The following is a 10,009-nucleotide window of genomic DNA, read 5'->3' on the forward strand; positions in this document are numbered from 1 at the left end:
TCTATTTTGGTCAATTTCGGTTTATTCAGGTCCATTTTGTCCAGTTTGGTCTAATTTAGTCCATTCGGTCCACATCGATGATGTTTTAGGAGAAGAGGTTCCTTCTCAATGTTATATTGGTAGGCTCTTGATAAAATTGCATTAAATTTTTTTTTGATGGGTAAAAATTACATTTTTTTTTATTGTGATTAAAGTCGTGTGTGTGTGTAAGTGAGGGATTTATTTATATCTGCTTTCTCTTTAGGCAATTTAATATATATAGAGTATGAATCATTGATTAGGAGCACTTGAAAGAAATTCTAATCACACATTACATTATCTATAAAATATTATGCCTTAAATAATAATTGAATATAAAATGCATTATGTTTCCTTAAAAATATATAATTAAAAAAAATAAAAAAATAAAACCTTTCTAAATTTTAAACACTTTCAAATAAAAAAATATAGATAGTTTAATTTTGAAAATCTAATATATTGTATCAACTATTCTTTGTTTGAAAATAATCACATCATTTTAAGAAGGGTTTGAGATTAACACTTTTAAGTCTCATCTACTATGTTCATTTTTCACTTAAACAAAAAAAATATATATATCAAAATTTTCAATGCATCGTATGAGTCTATTACTAGTTATTGATAAAATGTAAAAAATGTATTTATTGATAGAAAATTATATGGGTGCACCAGAAATGACAGCCTGCCAGCCGATTACAATCTGCAATTATAGACCCTGCATATTTAGCTAACATTATAGAAACCCTAAGGCAATCTTGGAAACAGAGTATAAATAGCAGCAACTAAAAGTCTATAGCTTTGAATTTTAGAGTTTGAAGATTGCATAGCAAAAATCACCTGCTGAACATCTGTTTCAAAAATAACATAAAAAAAATGCCAACATTAATTAGTTCATTTGGTTAATTGTAATCGGAACCTTAATTAAATCCTCAACACATATTAAACCTGAAACATAACGTGGTTCTACTTAAATGGGCTAATGTTTAATTTGTTATATTCCTAAACAAAAGGATTTATTTACCAAATGATAAATCTGGAAAAATCGGTCTTAATATTTTCATGTATTATGCTCACTAGAGGTTCAAAATTGGGTCCTACTTTTGTTGGACCTTTAATCAAAATTTATTTCCATTTTGTATTCCATTCCAACTCAAAACTATTAAAAATTGCTTTTGTGACTCAATTGCCACTTCCGTATAGATGACCAGCTTGTTTGGCATGAAAAACAATGTAGGCAATTTTTTTGGTTCGGAGTGCTTCTCATTTGGCTTTAACATGATAACAATGTGATTTGGAGGGTGTTTCATCAACTGCTATTCAGGATCAAAGGCTTTTGGAAGGTTATGTAATGGGAATTGAGTGATGAGTGATGAAAATCACTCAAACCAAATAAGCCCTAAAGCATTCCCGTGGTGAGCAGTGGTTAATATATTGCCTACTAAACAGAATTTGACTCATCGTGGTGTTCCAACTGAAGCTGTTTGCTCATTATGTGCTCAGGAAGATGAGTTTGTGGTGTGTGGACTTTTCATGGAGGAGTAAGGTTCAGAACTTCGGTCTTCATTGGAGAAAATGTTCCACCAATGTAGTATAGAGGTGGTGGCTAAGTTTGCGTGATAGCTTGGAATATTTGGAGGGTATTTGGTTTGCTTCTAACTCAAAACTCAAAACTCATCACTCATTTCTTATCACTCAAAATCATTACTCATATTTCTATCTCTACTATAACTCAAAAATCTCTCTACTTTTTGTTTGGTAGCCAGCTGCGGAATCCCTCTCATATTGTTGCCGACGGTTCTATCTACTGGGATGAAAACCAAAATTTATGGCAACATTGCCATTGCCATTACCTAGATGGTTTCCCCATCCTATTAATAAGCATAAAGTTTGAAGCAAAATTGAAATAGAACTCTTATTCAACTTAAACACTAAAACAGTAAAATATCTGAAACGTATATTCAAATGGAGAGATAAAAGTGAAATAGTGTTTGGGTTGCAGTGAGTTTTTTCCCTCTGCAGTATTTTTGTATGGTTATCTTATCTAAAGATCTCAAGTGGGATATTTAAAGACCCACAAAAGTTGCCAACGTTCATTTTAGTTCCTACAAATTAGGACATGAACGTTAAAGTCTCTAACATTTATTTAAACGTTAAAATTAGATCTTTTATCCACCTCACTGCCCCCACTCACAACTCATTATCCCTAAGAAATCTCAATTGCATATTTGACCATGTCAAATCCTACACAGCCAATCATGGCCAAAACATGCAATTTCATTATTCAAACAATTTTATTAATAATAATCATCTCATAGACAATATTGTGTAAGAAAATTTCTTTTAAGAATTACACACATACACATTGTGGGTTATTTAACCACACAGTTCAACATCCATATTGCAGGCTATTTGGCCACACAATCCAACATCTCCCACTTGGCCAAATAATTTGAGATGTACAATAATTATTCAATAACTCCCATAGTACGGACATGTCCCTTGAAACTCTCTGCTGCAGCTGCATTTGTCAACGGATCCGCCACCATCTCCTTGGATGATGCATATTCTACAAGAATTTCATTTTTAAGTACCACATAAAAAATATAATAAGAATGACGTTCAATATGTTTGCCTCTTGTACCAAGCTCACCACTTTTTATGCTTTCAAAAAACAAAAAAAAAACAAAAAAAAAAAAAGCTCACCACTTTTTATGGTGCATATTGCAGCTTGGTTATCACACATAACTTTTATAGGCTCATCTAGTATTTCTTTTATATTTAAACTTTTAAGAAAGCCTTTTATCCAAACAGCTTCTAATATAGCACTTCTACATGCTATATATTTTGCTTCCATAGTGCTTTTAGCTACACAACTTTGTTTTTTACGACACCAAGAAATAGCTCCTCCTCCAAGGAGGAATACGTAACTTGATGTGTATTTCCTATCATTTGTGTTACTAGAAAAATTAGAATTTGAATATCCAATAACTTTCAAATGTTTCCCACTATAAGTCATTTTATGACTTTTTGTACTTTTAATATATCTTAAAATTCTTTTAACAGCTACCCAATGAGCCTTACCTGGATTACTTTGAAATCTACTCACAAGGCTTACAGCAAAGCTTAGGTCAGGGTCTAGTACATAGCATATCATACATTATGCTACCAACAACTTGAGCATAAGGTCTATGCTCCATTTTTCTTTTCTCTTCATCATTTATAGGACACATTTTCTTAGAAAATTTGGTTTGTTTATGGATAGGAGTATCAATTGGATTTGACCTATCCATATAAAATCTTTTTAAAATTTTATCTACATATTGTTCTTGAGATAATTGAAGTATTCTTGATTTTCTCTCTAATAATTTGAATTCCTAACACATAGGAAGCTTCACCCAAATCTTTCATTTCAAATAGGGATTTTAGAAAATCTTTAACTTCACATATAGATTCAACATGATTACCAGCAATCAAATTATCATCAACATACAAAGATAAAATTATAAAATCACTCCCACCATTCCAATGATATACACGATGATCATAATCATTAGCTCTAAAACCAAATTTAACAATTGCATTATGAAAAGTATAATACCGTTGTCTTGATGCTTGTTTCAAACCATACAATGATTTCTTAAGTTTATATACTTTATTTTCTTCCTTTAGGTCTCCATTTATAAATGAAGTTTTAACATCCATTTGATATAATTCTAAATCTAAGGCAGAAACAATGGACATTAAAATTCTAATGGAAGTGAATTTACCAACAAGAGAATATGTTTCCTCATAGTCTATACTAGGTTTTTGTGTGAATCCTTTTGCCACTAATCTAGCTTTATATTTTTCAATACTACCATCACACTTAGACTTTCTTTTTAATATCCATTTACTACCAATTGCTTTCCTATTTTTAGGCAATTCCACTAATTCCCACACATCATTTTTAATTATTGAATCTAATTCTTCCTTGATAGCTTCTTTCCATTTCAATGAATCTGGGGCAGACAAAGCTTCTTCAATTGTTAAAGGGTCTTCAACGTCCTCTTCATTTATAAAAGTGAAAAAATCTTTTAATTTAGTAGGGGGATTTCTTTCTCTTTGAATCCTACTAAGTGTATCATGAGGATTTTCACTATTAGGAACAATAACATATTCATTATTAACCACTTCCTTCTCCTTAGAAACTTTAAATAATTCTACTAATTTATTGGGATCTCTTGTATCTATTTCTTCTTCGAAGAATCTTGCATCTTTACTTTCAATTACCCTAATAGTCCCATCACTATGGTGAATAACAAATCTATACCCGTTAGAATTTTCAGGATATCCAATTGTAAGGTTCTAAATGTTTAGAACAATTGGCAAATCGTGAACACAAACTTGTCTAGATATAGATCTTAGAGTCTATAGGTTTTATTAGACAATGCTCAATGTGATTCAAGTCAAGATTCAAGAACATACAAGCTGCAGGAAGAAGATTTCATAATCTGTCTGTTTCGATCGATCGAAAGACAAGCTCGATCGATCGAAAGTCGTATCTGCAGAATTTTAATTAAGCCCAAACAGCAATTCAAGCCCGTTTAGGATTAGGGTTTCTAATCTACTTCTCCTAGTATATAAAAGAAACCCTAAGTACGTTTTTATATGGCTTTTTAGAGAGAAAATAGTGTGCATCTTTTGTATTTAGGCTTTTGTTCCTAAAAAGCTCTCTTATGCCTTCTACCGGTGCTATTCCTTGAAGAATCTCAAGATCCGGTATTGTAGAAGTTGCTGCCTTCTCTAGTCATCGAAGGTGCTGATGATCTAAACCTTCAAGGGTGGTCTTGGAGTCACAAACAAGAGTGTTTGTGTTGCTAAACCTTTGAGTGGGATCTTAAAGTCACAAACGGGGGTGTTTGTGTTTTGTAAAGGCCAAAGAAAGAAGGAGTCCGTGGATTCGGAGCTTGCACGTGATCGTGTCAGTAAGTTCTACTGGTGGGTAGTAATAAGAAGTCGAGCATGGGGGTTTGTAAGTCTTATTGTATGAATTTCGATTTTTTCTAGTGGATTTGCTTTTTACCTTGAGGATAGCTAGGTTAAATCCTCCCCAGGTTTTTTACTGGTTTGGTTTTCCTGGGTTATCATATCGTTGTGTTATTTATCGTTCCGCTGCTTTACATGATATGATCTTTGTGATTGTGATAACCTAGATTTGTTAAATTGGACTAAGTAACAACTTGGCTAATTACCTAGGTTAAATCAATTGTGTTTTAAGGGGTCTAAAAACCAACACCAATAATTGTACCTTTGATAGTTTTACTATCTAACTTACTTCTTAAATGTGATGGGATTAATATATGAGCTGAAGAACCCCAAACCTTTAAATTTTGTAGATTGGGATTTCTTCCAGTCCATAATTCATGTGGTCTTTTACTATGAATTTTTGTAGGAACTAGATTAAGCAAGAACATAGTAGTTACAATAGCCTCTCCCCAAAAAACAGATCCTAATGAAGAATGGCTTAACATAGATCTTACCATGTCCAACAAGGTTCTATTACGTCTTTCAGCAACACCATTTTGTTGTGGTGTATGGCTCATAGTAAGTTGATGTATTATTCCATTTTCTTTCAAAAAATCACTAAATGGATCTGACATATACTCTCCCCCATGATCTGATCTTAGTATCTTAATATTCCTTCCTAATTGATTTTCAACTTCCTTTTTGTACTCTTGAAATTTCTCAAAAACTTTAGATTTTTTATGCATCAAGTATATGTGTCCATATTGAGAAAAATCATCAATGAATGTGACAAAATATAACAAACCCCTATGAGTTTTAATATTTAATGGACCACATACATCAGAATGTATAATAGCTAATAATTCATTGGATCTTTGTCCCTTAGGAAAAGGAAGTCTAGCCATTTTACTAGATATGCAAGGTTCACAAGTAGGAAAAACAATGTTCATGTTTGGAATTAATCCCATATTAATCATCCTTTTCATTTTATTTTTATTAATGTGTCCTAATCTCATATGCCATATATAAGGATCATCCATACATAAACAAGCATCATCATAAGCATAAGAATGATTAATAGACATATCAAAGTAAGCAAAAGAACCAACTATTACATTATTATTAGCAAAGGAAATGTCATTAAGAGGATACAAACCATCCATCTTAATACCCCACATTAAGATTCTACCATGTTTTCCAATTGACACTTTTCCAAAACGAAAACGAATCTCAAAACCTTTTTCATCCAAGCAAGGGATAGAAATGAGATTACGTCTCATGGTGGGTACAAAAAGTACATCTGACAGATAGAGGTTTCTTTCTCCAGGTATCATGATCTTTACAGTTCCAATGCCTAACACATCACAATATTTGTTATTGCTCATGTATACATGATGATCACCTGCTTTAACCTCTTTTACGTCAACAAAGAAATCTCTAATCTTTGCCACATGGCGTGACGATGCAGAGTCTACCCACCATACTCCGGAGTCAACATCAGTTAACAAAGATTCATATACCACACAAATTATATCCTTGGAACCTTCATAATTTGGTTTGTTATTATTTTTATTTTCACCACAATCAGCTTGATAATGGCCAATTTTTCCACACTTAAAACACTTTCCCTTACCCCTGTTGTTCTTATCATTGTTCTTGAAATTCTTTCCTTTGCCTTTGAAATTTTTAGAAAAATTTTTCTTGTCATTTTTAGGAGTTTCATTCTTTGGGGGTTGACTAGTGGAAGCAATGTTAAGAGAGATTTAGATGTATTCTTTTTATTTCTTCTTTCTGCTTCTATCCCCAAAAGAGTTGGTAAGTTTTTCATGTTTACAAGGGTTGCAGAATATTTTAGAGCTACCACTACAGAATCCCATGAGTCAGGCAAACTATGCAAAATAGTAGACATTTGCATCTTATCAAGAATTGGATTTCCTAAGACAATTAACTCTTTTGCAATTACTAACATTTTATTGACATGTTCAATGACATTATCACTTTCATTCATCATGGTTCCATTAAATCTCTCAATTAAAAGTTGAATGCATGTTTCAGAAGATGCACGATATGCTTCAATGATAGCATCAAACATGGTTTTAGCATGTGTATATTCTTCAAAAAGAATTTCAATGTCAGGTTCCATGAATTTAAGCAAAATATTTCTAGTAGTTTTATCATCTTCCAAATGTTTTTTATACATTCTTTTTGTAGCAGCATTAGAATTTTCAGGTGGTGGAGTTGGAATGCCGATATCAATAACATACTCAACCTTGTCTAGAAAGAGTATGTGACGAATACGATGTTTCCAAACAGAATGATTAGCCCCATTTAATTTTTCAATTTTGCTTAATTCTTGACTTACAGCTTTACTAGTCATGGACAATCAATAAGAACTAAAAGGATTTTAGTTTAGAAAGCTGACTGTGATGGAGAAACCCAAAAAATAAATTTGCGTGTACCAAATTTGTACTAATGTCTGCTCCAACACTCCCTTTTTAGCTCAGCCAAGCTTTCACATTAAAATGAAGAAATCCTTTATATGTTGGAGTAATTTGAATTGCCTTTCACCACGTAGCAAGAGTCCCACCCAATCACAAAATCTACTTGTCCACGGCCACGGCATTGCAACCTTTTCTCTAGCAAACTTCTTCTTCACAATAGTAGCAATACTCCAACAAAAATCATTGATGAGATTTTCTTCCTTCGTAGGCCTGTGGAGTGGAGTAAAGCAAATATCCAAATGAAAAGAAGTTGGATTCAAAAAATAAAATACTTGCACGGCTTCATTGGGAAAATGGACTTGCTTCAAAGCTTTGATACCAATGAAGCAAAATTGAAATAGAACTCTTATTCAACTAAAACAGTAAATATCTGAAACGTATATTCACATGGAGAGATAAGAGTGAAATAGTGTTTGGGTTACAGTGGGTTTTTGTTGGGGTTTATGCCCTAAAATCTAATTTATTGGCATGTCATAAATAATTAAATTATTTAATTATATGAAACTATTTATAAATGAACTAATGAGACATTATCTTAGTTCATGAGATGCATAGTATGTGATTTAGTCACAAAAGATATAAGTCACGAGTTCTTTGTAAACTCAGAATTTTAGTTCGTAGTTGGTGATGAAATTGGACATTTCATCTACGAAAATTATAACATATCAACTAAGATGATTTGTCTTGATCATGGAAATGGAGACTTCTAGTTGATGTGTTGATATGTTTTAAGAGTTAAGACATACTGAACTGAACCGTTGTGAGATTTATTATTCTTTTAACGACTGTCAAATGAATAATAAATCTCACGACTTCTATTTACATCAATTCCAAATCCTAAGAGAATAATGAACCTGATCATAAGGTGTAGGTTGCTTTGATATATCAGGAGTGAAATCTAAAGTCGCGATCAAAATCTCAGTATGTTAGGCAGTTGCATTTAATGTTGATGGAACATATATTCTCAAGATAAAATTTATAATCTCATAACGAAGAAATAAAATATTCCCTTGAAATAAGTTTAATGAGTTTGGTTATTCAAAGTGTTAGGGCCAACCACTTTAGTAAGGAGTTACTAAAGTATATATTTATGAAATTGGATTTCATAAATATATGATGAATAACTTAAAGGATTAAACCAGGTACTCAAAGATTAAGATTTAGTAATCTTCAAAGTGACAGTCAACATTCATAACTTTGTATTACTACAAATATTTTAATGAAGGGTTGTATGTATATTAAAGTTTTGGAATATAATTTATTAATAAGACTTAGAGTGCAATTATATTTATATAGTGGTATTGAATATAATTAATGGTAATTTTGGACTTGTCAAGAGTTGACAAAAAAGTCCAAGACTCATTAGTTTTATTTGTTCCCTCTTGGTTCCACTCCAAGTCACATATTAAAATCCAATTGGAATGACCCAAAAGACTAGCCCAATTAGATAATCAGTTATATAAAGGGTTTTTCATTAATATCATATGAGGAATGAAATGGTGTGTATGTGAGTGTAAGACACTCTCTTATTCTCCCCTTGGAAACTGATTGAGAGACCACACTTCTTGGGCATCAAGTGGAATTAGAGTGAAGATTAATAGTGCTTTCAAGTACTTCTAATATTTTGTTTTTGAATTTCACCGCACCAAGGTACGCTCACTTGTTCTTAAATTCTGAAACTTACATAGTACATATTATCAATTGTGAATGAAGTAGATCCATTAATTTTCCGCTGCGTATGTTTTGTATGTGATACAAACATGTATTTTTCCAACAGTTTTTTCACTTTGCAGGATTTTTGTGTAGTTATCTTATCTAGAGATCTTAAGTGGGATACTTAAAAACCCACAAAAGTTGTCAACGTTAATTTCAGTTTTTACAAATTAGGACATGAATGTTAAAGTCTCCAACGTTTATTTAAACATTAAAACTAGACTCTTATCCACCTTACTGCCCCCACTCACAACTCATTATCTCTAAGAAATCTCAACGGCATATCTGACCATGTCAAACCCCACACAGCCAATCATGGCCAAAACATGCAATTCCATTATTCAAACAATTTTATTAATAATAATCATCTTATATACAATATTGTGTAAAGTAATTTCTTTTGAGAATTACACATATACACGTTGTGGGTTATTTCTTTCTCAAAAAAAAAAAAAAAAAAAAAACATTGTGGGTTATTTAACCACGCAATTCAACATCCATATTGTGGGCTATTTGGCCACACAATCCAACAAAGTTAACTGAACTGTAGAGGAGTTTGTCGATCTAGACTATTGTGGACTGGGGAATTATTGTTCACCATGAACTGGGCCAAAGTGATTGCTGCAAAGAGTTCAAGATTATCACTGGTTCATGGTCACACTTATTGCTGTATCATTGGGGCTATTGATTTGATATAACTCACTTTTACTTCGATATTGGGGTGCATGATGTTATTTTTGAATGGGATGATCCTGCATCAGTCACAGTTTTGC

The sequence above is a fragment of the Quercus lobata genome, chromosome 3, assembly GCF_001633185.2.
Source record: "Quercus lobata isolate SW786 chromosome 3, ValleyOak3.0 Primary Assembly, whole genome shotgun sequence".
In the NCBI taxonomy this organism is placed as follows: domain Eukaryota; kingdom Viridiplantae; phylum Streptophyta; class Magnoliopsida; order Fagales; family Fagaceae; genus Quercus; species Quercus lobata.